This window comes from Perca flavescens, chromosome 13 (assembly GCF_004354835.1).
Source record: "Perca flavescens isolate YP-PL-M2 chromosome 13, PFLA_1.0, whole genome shotgun sequence".
Taxonomy (NCBI): Eukaryota; Metazoa; Chordata; class Actinopteri; order Perciformes; family Percidae; genus Perca; species Perca flavescens.
In genome coordinates this window covers 8,394,962-8,407,924 of record NC_041343.1, presented here as the reverse complement: position 1 = coordinate 8,407,924, position 12,963 = coordinate 8,394,962, and the positions used below count along the sequence as shown (strand labels likewise).

The 12,963-nt window shown below is 41.2% G+C and overlaps 1 protein-coding gene across 2 annotated transcripts in view; it reads left to right on the top strand.

The window, feature by feature from the left end:
• spns2 (SPNS lysolipid transporter 2, sphingosine-1-phosphate) overlaps positions 1 to 12,963 on the top strand; it is a 69,073-nt gene that overhangs the window by 7,211 nt on the left and 48,899 nt on the right. The window lies entirely within an intron of this gene.

The window sequence follows — 12,963 nt, the reverse complement described above, 5'->3', positions numbered from 1 at the left end:
CACAAGCACAGGGTTAACAGTCTCCACATCCAAACCCTTTTCAAACACCCCTTCGCAATTTTGCCCCCATGTTAAAAAGGCGCCCCCCTCCCTTCCTGTCTCATTATCTAGGAAGTCTGGAGGGTTTATCTGAAGAAAGAGCTGAAATTCATCTCTTCAAGGAGACGGCAAGATCACAGGAAGGAAGGAGGAGAGATTTGGGATGTGTTGAGCACTTTGCTGTGTTTGACACACTGTCAAATAGCAGCTCATCCCTGCTTAGGAAATGCGATAGGAAAAAAATGTGCTTTCATCACTCCCCGCATTCCGTCTCTTATGATTATATCTGCAAATTTTAACAGGGGAATGTTGTTGAAATGCAAAAATGTGCTATACGGGATAAAATTAAGAAAACAGCAATAATAACGTATTTTATTCTACAGTTGAGCAGTCAAAAACTCACAGACCTGTTTTTTTTTTTTTCTTCTTCTTTTTTTCAGTCACATAACTGACTTTTTACACTGTAAATTTTCCTTTCCTCCAGCCACCCCAAACCCTTCGTGGCCTTCACATCCATTTCAACACACACACCGAGAGACATTTAAAGACAAAACAAAGCAACACGAACAAGCGAAATGTGTCTGTGATGTGAAGGTCATATTCCAACGTTCCCCGGAGTCCAGTGCTTTGGCTGAGACCATCGGTACATGGTATGAAGAAATGGAAATAGAAGACAATGCAATCCATTTCTTATCCTTGCAAAACACACACACACACACACACACACACACACACACACACACACACACACACACAGACACAGACACAGAATATTGATCAACACAACAGCAGTTTGGAATTTTGGAATGATGACACTGTAATGTCCTGAGACACACTGAAATTGGATCTTTTTCTGACACATTAACAAGTTGTTCTTGAGAGGAGTGGAATCTAATATTGACCTGCACGAGTTACGACCAGCGGTTGTGAAAGCGGACCTGCAGCTAGCAACGCTATTAGCTCTCAGCTCCTGGAAGCTCCCACAACTGCTAGAATAATATTTTCAGTGCTTATGTACAGCAGCCCTATATTTGACAAGCCTTCCATGTTGAGGAAAAAATGTAATCTCTGCCCCACACCCGCCCCATTTACGTGATATGTGATAGAGTAAATAGTAGAGCCTGGCACAGGGATTATGAAATCTTTTATATCCACTGATCAGGCTCAGGATAATGTTTTGTCTGTGTTTGTGCGTTCCCTCACATGTTTCATCAGCTTTTCTGTTTTTTTTAAAATGTATTTCATGTGTGGATATTTGTCATGTTGTCAGAGCTAGATGAGATTGCAGCAGGATTTTCATTATTATGTTTGGCTCCAACGTTACTGTGTTTGCGGGAAGAGCCCGGGTTCAATGGGGGTGCTGACCTCGGTCAAAGACTCGGATCGTTCTGTTAATGCCCTGGGTCAGAGGTGGACACACACACACACACACGCAAGCATGCACGCACGCACACACACACACACACACACACACACACACACACACACACACACACGCACAGCCCTTGGTGTGTTTTTTCTGCTGTAAAAGGTTCACACTTAGGATTGAATTCCTATGAGAATGTGTCATTGGTTTTGTGTTTCCAAGACATCAGTGCTGTCACATTTGTGCATGTGCAGGTATTAAACTTAATGTTGGGCTGCCAGCAACACATTATCTTATCCAATTAGTCCAGCCTCTCATTTAAATTCTGCAATTTTGCACTGCACAGCTTGATTAGTAGGCAAGTAGACTTTTGTATCTGTGTTTATTTTCTGTCTTGCACTGTGGGGGATGTTGCTTTTGAGACAATAGCAGGCAGAGTTTAGGTGTCTGTTCCTGCAGCACAGTTGTACACCAGAATGGTTGGTTACGCCTCACAGCCCAGGGAGGGTTATTACAGCGTTCTTTTGATTCTTCAGCACCATAAATGTTTACTGGTCCGTGTTTAACTACATAAATCTGTCAACACACCACTTCAAAAATGTTGATTGCATGTATTTATAACACTGAATATATCTGAATCTGTTGCTCAATGTGGTAGCTGTGGCGTAAAATGAAATGGTACTTGTTCTACACGACTTAGATGTTCAGGGATGTTTAGGAGACAAGACCACGGCTGACTGCAGTAGCCCATGTCATCATTCAGGTTGTTGATGGAAGTATCTGGGCAGCACACCAGTCAAAACTTCATGTGCATTTTTCTTATTATAGCTTAATGACTGACTGATAGGTGCATACGGCCTGAGGCTGTGAACTGGGCTGTAGGTATGTCGGCCATTCTTTAAGGAAACACGCCTGGTATGTTGAGGAAGTCATAGAAGAACTAAAAGGATGCCCTTGGTGTTTTTTTCCACGCCAAGAAGAACTCAATCTCTAAAGTTATAGAGTTTCGATTTGCATTCTTTTTTATCACGTAAAATGAGAAATGACACTAATTTTTTACAATTGAACACACGCTTGAAATGATAAAGGCACTTGCAGATTACAAAGTAGTTCAAAATGTAAACCCTGCCATGCACAAAATATTCAAACTGGCTTTTGAGGTCATTTTTTATAACTTTGTGCATGAAGACATATTTGGGTTTCTCAGAGTGTTTGATGAAATAGCAGAGGAAGTAATGAGATGCATATCTAATTCATGAGACAATGAAAGATGAACCCCACGGTGTTAACGAAACTGTCCTCCCCATTACCGGGATGAAATTTAGCTGGAAATGAGCGGCTTTCCCCTTAAATGTAGACACAGTGAGAGAGAGGCATTGGTAGGATTGCCTTTGAGTAACATGTGTACAGCTGTAGAGAGGTCACATTGACAGCATCTCAGAATGAGAATGCTTTCATGTGTGATTGGTGAGCCCCTCTGGCTTTAGTTGTGATGGGAATACAGGAGGAAGCCTGAAGACGGGGGAAACATGTTTATTCATTCATTCATATTGATATATCTATAAACTCCCAGGAGTTTTTAAAGACTAGTAGCAGTATACACACAGTCTATATATATATTGCAATGGATAGGAGTGAAAGAAATATCCCATTAGTTATGGTCCAAATGTAGCAGTTGTGGCTGCTGTGAAGAATCGTGACAAACTCATTTATGACAGATGTTATCACTGTGCACAAAAAAAAACAACTTTATATGGTAGAAAGCCTGTTTCATCAGTCATACTTCTAGATGATCCATTCGAGCAGCCTTGTAACAAAATGGAATGCTAAATTGCACAGCAGAGATGTGGTGACATTCCAGTGCCAAGTCAAGAAAAAAACAATGGTCAAGAAACGCCATGCCACATTTAGATCCACGTATGAAGTAGAAATGTTTGGAGAACATTTTTTACTAATCTTCACCCAAAATGCATTTTTGGGGGCAATAAAAGGCATATATTAAAAGATTGATTTTGGGATTTTATTAATCAATATCAGATCACTCAAACAAATGTTGATTTTAATTGGAGAATCGATTATTTTAATCCAGCCCTATATGAGACAAATTTAGGTAATATTTGCAATTTCACCCATTTTTAAGACTAAAAAAACCTAGAAACACACAATGAACAATACATTCTTGTATTTTTGTCTTGAAAAACAGAATTGAAAAATAACGGGCCATACATATTAGCCATATGGAGCTATCTGGGCCACTGTTGCCCCTGAATTCTTCATTTCGTGGAGCTTAAGCACTGTGATTATCCAGAGAAGATAGCTGCACTGTAGCTGTATGATGCTATATTGAGCTGAAAATACAAATCTTCACCAATTTTCTTCTGTTTTTAATCATGGCTTAGGGTCACTTTGCACCCTCTCTTTAAGAGAAACAGCTCTGCAGTCTAGACAGTCAGTTTGACAGCCTGGGGACATCTTATCGTCATGCTCTACAGCTCACAGTCAGACGAAGGAGATGAGTCAGGTGTCAAGCAGAGAGCACAGAAATATATTCTTTTTAAAGTAGATCTGTAAAGTTTAAGTATTTAAAATGAATATATCATCAGCATTTTACAGCATGCTGCTTTATCTTTGGAAAATGTTATTAATGACGCCTTATCGAAATGAGCATCATTAAGAAAGATAATTTAAGACAGCTTGACTGTACGTACAGTTTGTGATCATTTTGCAGCAAGATGTTTCAATGTGCCCCATAGCGGATTCCCCACATCCCCATAAAATGAAAAAGAAAAGAAAGGGAGAGAGGAGAAATTAAATCTCATTAAAAACACTACACACACATAATGACTTTAATCCTCCACACTGTTACGTATGTAAAAATAGCGCTGGGATTACTGACAGGAGCTTTCAAATTCACATGTGCTGTGTCACACAAACACACACACACACACACACACACACACACACACACACACACACACACACACACACACACACGCACACACACACACACACACACGCACACAAACTTGGGTCCAAACTAAAATATATCATAACAGTTATTGGGGGGATTGAAATCCTTTACAGACATTCAAGACACCCCCAGGTAAACGTTACCTGCTAAACATCAGCACGTTAGCATTGTCATTGGGAGCATGTTAGCATGCTGATGTTAGCATCTAACTCAAAGCACTCGCTCATTGTGGATAGTAGATTGATACGTTTAAATGGTCCAAGACGAATTTAGTGTAAACCTCAAGGCATTGTCTGTGGATTTGTGAAAAGGACAATGTCCATATTATTTCTCCATGAAATTAAACTGGACACTGTTTGAGCCTCTCTCAGTGATGTTCTCTGGTTAACGTGGCTCTTTTATCAAAATTCCACATGAATAACCCTTCTTTGGGTCCACATTTAAGGTTATGTTCAACTGCTGTTCGGTGTTCTTGTCTCATATCATCTCACATACCTTTGCGTTGCTTCACTGCATCTCTTCCCAGTACATCTAATGCATTATTTCATATGTACAAGTGGGCTAACCCTGGGTGTATTATTGATGAGCTATAGGTTTAGTCTGCTCCCTTGATTCTTGCTTCACTACGCATCCTCTCCACTACCTTCAAATATTTAGCACGTACTGGCTGGGACTAATGCACCGCGGCCCTTGAGCTGAATTCAAGCTTTTGATTAGTGAAAGAAAATTAGGTTGAAAAAAAGCCCTATTAATCAAAGTGGTAAGGCTGGCAAACCTACAGGCCTTTAATTTGATTTTGCCCCAGTTTAGCTGTCACAAATTTAGAAGATTAGAGTGAAAGCTGTCTCAAATGTTACTGAAATAACAGCATATTCGTCCTCACACACTGGCAGGAGTTCTGATTTGATTGTTTTGATTTTGGTGTATTATAGTGGTGTATTGGAATTTGGTAAACTATCATAACTGTAAGCATTGGGTTGATATGACATCCACACATCAACATCAGCAAAATAAGAAAAAGTAACATGAACTGAAACCGGTAGTGGATCTACTTTTTATTGTGCATGCAAAAGTTTGAAAGGTGGGGATTTTTGGCTTTCACAAACAATTCTGATGTTTTGTTATCTTGTGTTAGTTATGAGTAACATAATGGAACAACTAAACTGAATGAATGTGCAAAGAAAAAAAATATTATCAGGTGTATTATCCTGAATGTGACAGCCTCACCTTAATGTACACAGTCCACATCATGCAGGTTTAGGAGGGTTTCTCTCTTTTACATTAATGGTGTCAAATGCTGCATTTAAAGGGGCCCTGTGGAGTTTTCTTGGAAACAAACAAATAGAGCCAAGCCGATATGGGATTTTATACCAGTTTTAGAGGTGAAAATTAATAGATTACCGATATGGCGGCCGATACAGTGAATTGTTCCTTTTCTAAGTCCTTTTCTATGTGGATTATGCATTGTTTTTGCACCAATATGACTATGCAAAGTTACTGAGAAAGCTGCTTTCAAATAACTTTAATAAAGAATATTTAACATTATTATACATTGTACATACAATGTATTACATTGTCAACCAATTCTAGGAATGACAGCACAGCAGTCGACAAATCAAATTGTGACGTCACCGATGCTACGTCCATTATTTTTTACATTCTATGGTATCATTCAGTTGCTGACCACGCTCTGCTGGACAAACTACGTAATGACACCATTTATAAATCACCCCAAGCATTTCTGCAATATATGTTCTGTAAAACAGTTTTGATACTGTAGCGATATGTCTGTAATAGGCCAATATCTCCACAACATTTTTTATTTTACATATAGTGTTTCTCACTAAAACACATAAGATGTGTTTGAAACCGTTCCTTTATTCACTCACTCCTTCCCTATATAGTATTTATTAAATAGTGAACTATATAGGAAATGACCTCACGAGATTTCGGACACTCACTGAAATGTTGTAAACATTGTTGTTTCAGTAGATGTGGTGGTATGTGCACCGGTTAGTTGTGTGAAAGAAGTGGGCGCGCCCAGCATCATGTAAACAAACCGAAATAAAAATACTTCTAATACATCCCTGAAACAAACCAAGCACTTGGGAAGATGGTAAAAGGTTGTATATATGTTGCATGCTAAATTTCCAATGTTTATAAATGATAGCCTGGTCCATTTTTCTTTTTCAGTTTGTGCGGGTCCTGCTTCTTCTCCTCCTCCGGGAAAACATGACCGCTTTGCATTGTGGTATACGAGAGGAAAATGTAGGGTCCACCATATGTACAGTACCCTCGAATTAGCTGTGCATTGTGGGTATTTTATAGTGGACTATATAGTGAATAAAATTAACCGCTGAGAACACCACTACAAAATGGCAAACAAACTATATACTGCACTCTAACGAACACGTTTCCTTCCTCATAAAACATTTGCTACATATGCTCGTACGCGTGTCTGTGGGTCCGTCTTTGTGCGCACAAACAAAACAGGGACTCACTCATAAAAACATTGCTCCATAGCATAGTGGTCAACAGCTCCCCAGGGTTCCTTTAATCAACACGACTCAAGAGTCGGATTGATAGTATTTTATTTCTCACTTCAAAACAGTAACCTCCAAGCTTGTTAATGGAATGACGATGTAAGGTCTTACAGAGTTGGGTGTTCGACTAGCTACCAACAGGAAAAATACTAGTGCACACACTCCACATCTCTTGTGGATGTTATTCTCTTGTACGAGCTTTGAAGTCCAGCTCTACATGGTTTCCCAGACATTTGCAGTACGTTTCCTTTCTGTGTGGCAGGGAAAGGAAGTGGAATGGAAAAAGCGCTCCCCCGCCCACTGTGGCCACATGGCAAGGGAGGAGAGCAGTCGGTCAGGAGCCCGCCGGCCACAGTCGGGCATATTTGTGGTCAGCTTTCTCCTCGCTGCAGTCTGAGACGCTGTGCAGCACGGCCTGCCTCTGCACTCTGTTGCACCTCCCCGCGCTGTTACTTGATGTCTCTCACACACTTAAATCTAAAGATTGGTCACAAAAAACAACCCAAAAAGATGCACTTTCTCCTCACTCATTATGTCTCTTCTGCTCCCCCTCTTCATTTCCCAGACTATTTATACTGATGGGGTTGACACATGAAAAGGGATCACCCCTTTACAGGAATGAAGGGGAAGGATCTGGCCACATCAGCAGAGTGGTTCACCGCTGCCCGTCACACTCTAGCCAGAATGAATGACTTCCATCCATTGGCTCCCTCTCACTCCGACACACACACAGTGAATCCAGGGGAAAGGGGAACACACACACACACACACACACACACACACACACACACACACACACACAATATAATATATATATATATATATATATATATATATATATATATAAATATATATATATAAAACAATGGAAACATTTGCTTTACAAAATGAATCCAGCCCTGACTGACCCGATTGTAGCCACCACCTATTTCCTTGCTCCTCATGACTCCTCTCTTCTGTCTCTCTCTCTCTCTGTGTCTCTCCAACACTCGTCACAGTTAAATTGGACCGCTATTCTCTCCTTCCTCTTAGCCTACTTTCTATGAGCAGAAATGGAACCAAGGGGGGCCGGAGATCCGTGCGTCTCTGTTGGGGATTTGATTTGAAATCTGTCCTCTCCAAGCTGATGGAGTTCTGCGTGTTCATGTCTGCGTATGGCCGTATGGGTGTGGTGTGTGTGGGTGTGTGTGTTCACTTATTCACTTGTTTGTGAGTGTATGGTGGTCCCAGAGGAATAATGCTGGCAGTGTGCGTCACTGCACGATAGCTGGCCTTGCAAAAACAGCACGCTGTATCCTCATTTAAATGTTTCCTCTGGATCATGCCATCGTTGTATGTTGTTGTATGAAGACTTTGGGTAAATTTACCTCCAGAAATCGCAAAAAAATCCCCTGTATGTCATCATATATTATATCATATTTTATGTGGTGTTTTTTTGCAAAAATTATGCTAAAGAAAAAAGATGTTTGTCTCAGTTTTATGGAGATGCATTGCTCTACATTGATTCACAAATCCTACAGTTATTGAATAGTTTACTTTACTGGTGGCCTTATTATGGAAACAGACTGAAAGAAAGTACTATTCATATGGAAGAATGATCATTCACCATTCACTGCTCTAAATGCAGTATTTGTGGCATGTTAATGTTCACCAATTTGAGTCATTTTTTCTTAAGCTACACTGAAAAAAAAGTGGTCATAAAGGCAGACTTTATGAGAGGGTGGAATAAGTGTCAGCTCCACACTGGTCCCCAGACTCGGTGTCAACTCGGTGTGTTGACTGCAGGGAGCAACTGTCTCCAGCCGTATAGTATGTACGGTTGAGCATCACAATACCGTCATGAATCCTTAAGTGTCAAAGGAAACAGAAATGTGGCTCGTGACTGTGCTGTTACACTGGGGAACAAGTCAGTTTTGTGTCACTTCAATCAAGTCGAAGCAAATGGACTTAAGGACAGATGCCTATTCAAAGTCAAAAATTTGAATGACAAACAAATTCTGAACGTTGTCATAGGCAAAAAACTTTCTCTAAACACCTAACATAAATTAGACCACAGGATTGTGTCCCAGGGTCCCAGCTGATAGGAATTTTGCTTTATATGTTTTAATACAGAAAGTGTATGAAACCCATTACCAAAACACTCTGTCATTGGATGGAATTATAGTAAAACATATATGTTATTCCCCTTTGTGCTGGGAACCCACTCAAGGACCCCATGGGGGTCCCCAGACCCTACTTTTGGAACCATTACTCTATTATATGGGGCACATGCTTTACCAGGTTAACTACCAGGGCACTGAGATGTGCATGTTATAAACCGAGATATAATTGAGAGTACAATTGAGTGTAGTGCATCCGATTGTTTGGTATCATACTGAGACTTATTTGAGAGCTTGCACTACTCTCATTTTTCTTCTCGCTGACACTCTAGAAATGAGACACCTGTAAGAAATGAAGAGAACTCACACAGTGATCACTGTGAGACTGAACCATGTATATTTCTGAATGAATGAGAAAATGCACCCAATCTGTCTTTAATCTTGACTAGTGCTCATTTTTGTCTAGGAGATGTAAATGTGATGGAAGGGAGTTCTCATCTTGCATTTTCCTTTGCTACTGTATGGGGTTATGCACCCCTTCAAGCATGTTCATTATGTTTTCTTTGAAGATAAGCTGACGGAGTGTACAGTATTCTGTGTGTGTGTGTGTGTGTGTGTGTGTGTCAGAGGGAGTGGCCTGCAAAGTAGCTGTGACTGTGCTTTATACTGTGAATGAAGATGGAAGTCACTGTTATTGTGTGCTGTCAGGAAGATCCACATTCCTGCCATGTTCCTTGCTTGGCGTCACGCTCACATGAACACACATCCCTGGAGGCCTGAGACTTGAGAAACTCATTAATATTTGTTAATTAATTAAATGCATTGGTGAGGTTTAATTTGCAATATTGTCGCAACCATAGTGGTGACCTGATATATAGCTACAATTTAACAAAATAACCCCCTTTTCACTGTTGCTACGGTGTTGGTGTTTCTGGCATCATATAATAACCTGTGTAACTTAAGGACATGTAAGCAGATGCTGCACTGGGAGATGCATCTGCAATCAGGGTCAGTGTAGAAAAAGAGATTTTAGAGATTTGGAAAAGCTCAGCTCCTTTGTGGTCTATTGACCTTTACCTCGTACGGCATTGCCATGGCAACTAAACAGGGTGCTGCCAGCTTTGGTTGTGGTACCTCATCATCACATACATCACTGAATCTCTCTGTCTTAACGGTTGTTACATTTCCTTCCAAAATCCAAAAAACATGAATCTCAGGCAGACTGAGGGGAAAAAAAACGAAAAGAAAAGAAGAGACGCAGCTGAAAGGTGGTGGAAGGGGAAGCGTAGGGGAGCGGGGAAATCAAAAGGACAGAGTTTGATTGCCTAGCATTAAAAGGCCTCATTGAGAGTAGAGATGATAGTTGTGATAGGCTGCTACACAAACACAGTGCTGCTGGCTCTCTGTAATCCCTCACAGATTAGCACAGTTCACTACACAGCTCATTGCACTTGAATCTACTACAATAAACATTGTAGCTTTAATCTGACATCCACCAATTTTTTGAAATGGACACACATTTAGCTACTGTAATAAAGAATGTCAATGACAGTATATCATTGTAACTTCCCATAGAATATATTTTTTTGAGGAATCTAGTTTATTACTGTAGTAACATCCACAGCTCTGTTTTCCCTCATGTTGCGGTAACTAACAGCCTGCCAACTCTACCTTTATTAATTGTCTGGTAATTGTGTGGCAAGTGTAGATGGGTGTGGCTCAGACGAATGCAGACTCTGTCCAGGAGGGACGCTCCACCATCTGGCATAGGAATCCCCCTCTCAGCAGGCTGTGTGTGTGTGTGGTGTGTGTGTGTGTGTGTGTGTGTGTGTGTGTGTGTGTGTGTGTGTGTGTGTGTGTGTGCGTGAACTTCTTCCAGGCTAATTAGAGTACAGCTGCAGTTGTACAGCACACTGTTAAACACTGTTGTCGCTGTAGACTGGCTTGACATGGGGGGGTGGCAGAGTCGCTGTCAACCTGTCTGCCAAGGCCAGATAGGCATGGCTTCCTGGTGTGTTTTATGAACATAAGTGGTTTCGAGTCTGTGTGTGAGTGTAGGGTGGCAGATCAGCTCAGCAAACCCCCTACCTGCTTTCTGATTTTGTGTCCCTATATCCCTGAGGTGCATAAACATGCGATTTCCTCCGTTCTACTTGGACTGGTAATGAACTTAGATTTACCTGCCGAGAAATGTAAATTGAGTCTAACCTGTCCTGAGGCAGTTGCTGCATAATTGCCACATTGTGTGCACCGGCTGCTGTGAGAGCTGCAAAAAAAGAAACAAAGTTCGTTATCACATTTGATGAAGAGGTGAAGTGTTTTTGCCGAACGGTCATTCAAAAAATTTAGATTCCCCTCATTTGTGATGGTAGACTGAAGCGTTGGTTTCACTGAAACTGTCTGATCACTAGCACAGGAGCACCTTTCCTATAAGTCACATCATTATGAAAGAGAAACAAGGCAAAGGATTGTGAGTGGAGCTTTCGAACAAGAATGCCGCCTGTAGTGTGAGAATGTGAGCAGGTGGTTTGACAGGAATCTGACGTATGCCTCTGCTCTGCATTGCGTCGCCTTTTAAGCATTCTGTGTCTCTCTGTTGACACTGCCACTGCCAATGTCGTGGGAAAGCAGAATCAACATCTATTATGTTGAGTACATCATCTGCCTGCTTGGCTGTGATCTTTCTCATCATCCGCCAAGGCAAAACACCTTGAGATGACAAGGGCATGATGCAATGAGTTATTTCTGAAAGTTTGCAGAGACTCAGGTGCACTAGTCTAGAGGTCAGGTTATGCTGGGTCATGCTGGTCTGCTGGGCCCTCAGAGGAGAGGAGCAGACAGATCAGACGGCGCAGCCTGCTTTTTAAAATGTTAGTCACACTGCTGTTCCATTTTCATGAGCTGTGTTGCAATCCTCAGGATCAGCCTGCCAGTTACACAGAGACACAGACAGCACTACCAAGTACACCCCCATTGCATCTCGATTGCAAACGTATTCCTTTTCTCTTTTCTTTTCAGTTGGAAAATAAGACTTTGAACCTACCCCAACTACGGTGGTCTCAAGCGGGGCAGAATTCATTTGATATTCATTTGATGACACGTGTTGCTTTGTGTTTACTTGTGCTTTAAATTGTATGGTCGCTATAAAAGGATTTATTTAACCCTAATCAATCATCCTCTGATCTTCTTCTTCATTTTGATCTTTTGATGTTTATGATGTGTTAAAAAGTTTATGAGATTTCTTGTTCCTGCTTTGCATGCTCGAATCGTTGAACACACATAAGTAATAATGTTGTGATGAGCAGATATCCAGCTGTTCACATGCATTCCCTGTCCTACCTTTGGCCCGGCACCAGGTGCCATTCACTTCGTTAATGCATCGGAGACATGCACACTAAGTGAATTTTCTCCATTCCAGCATAACTGCTCTCAGGTTACAGTAACAGGATTAACACGACTTCAAAGGCGTTGTGGTTTCTCATAGTGGAGCGATGGTATGGTGCTGCTGTATGTCTGTGGGACTGATGAGAGCCACCAGAAATATTGCCCTCATACAGGCGGTTGCAGTGTCATCTGGTAAAGCCAAAAAATCAACTCCAGTCACTGTGCTGGAGCTGCTCCCCAGAGCTGCTTGTGTGTGTGTGTGTGTGTGTGTTATAGAAGTGTTTTTGTGTGTTTAGCGATTTAACGCCAGAAATTGTTGGTAGATAGCACCCCGCGGTGAAATGTTTGCAGTCATTTACTTAAAGTTTAGCTCTGTGTGGCAGCCAAGAGAGCACTTATCAGGGATATTAGACCACTCTTCAGGGATGTTAAGTGAATGATAGCCTTTGAGTACTGTCTATCCATCATATCCAACAATAATCACAAGCCACAAAAGACTACCACAAAGCCCGAATCAATTTAACTGTAAATCAAAAAGAGCTCTGTGTTTCAGTACCTGTG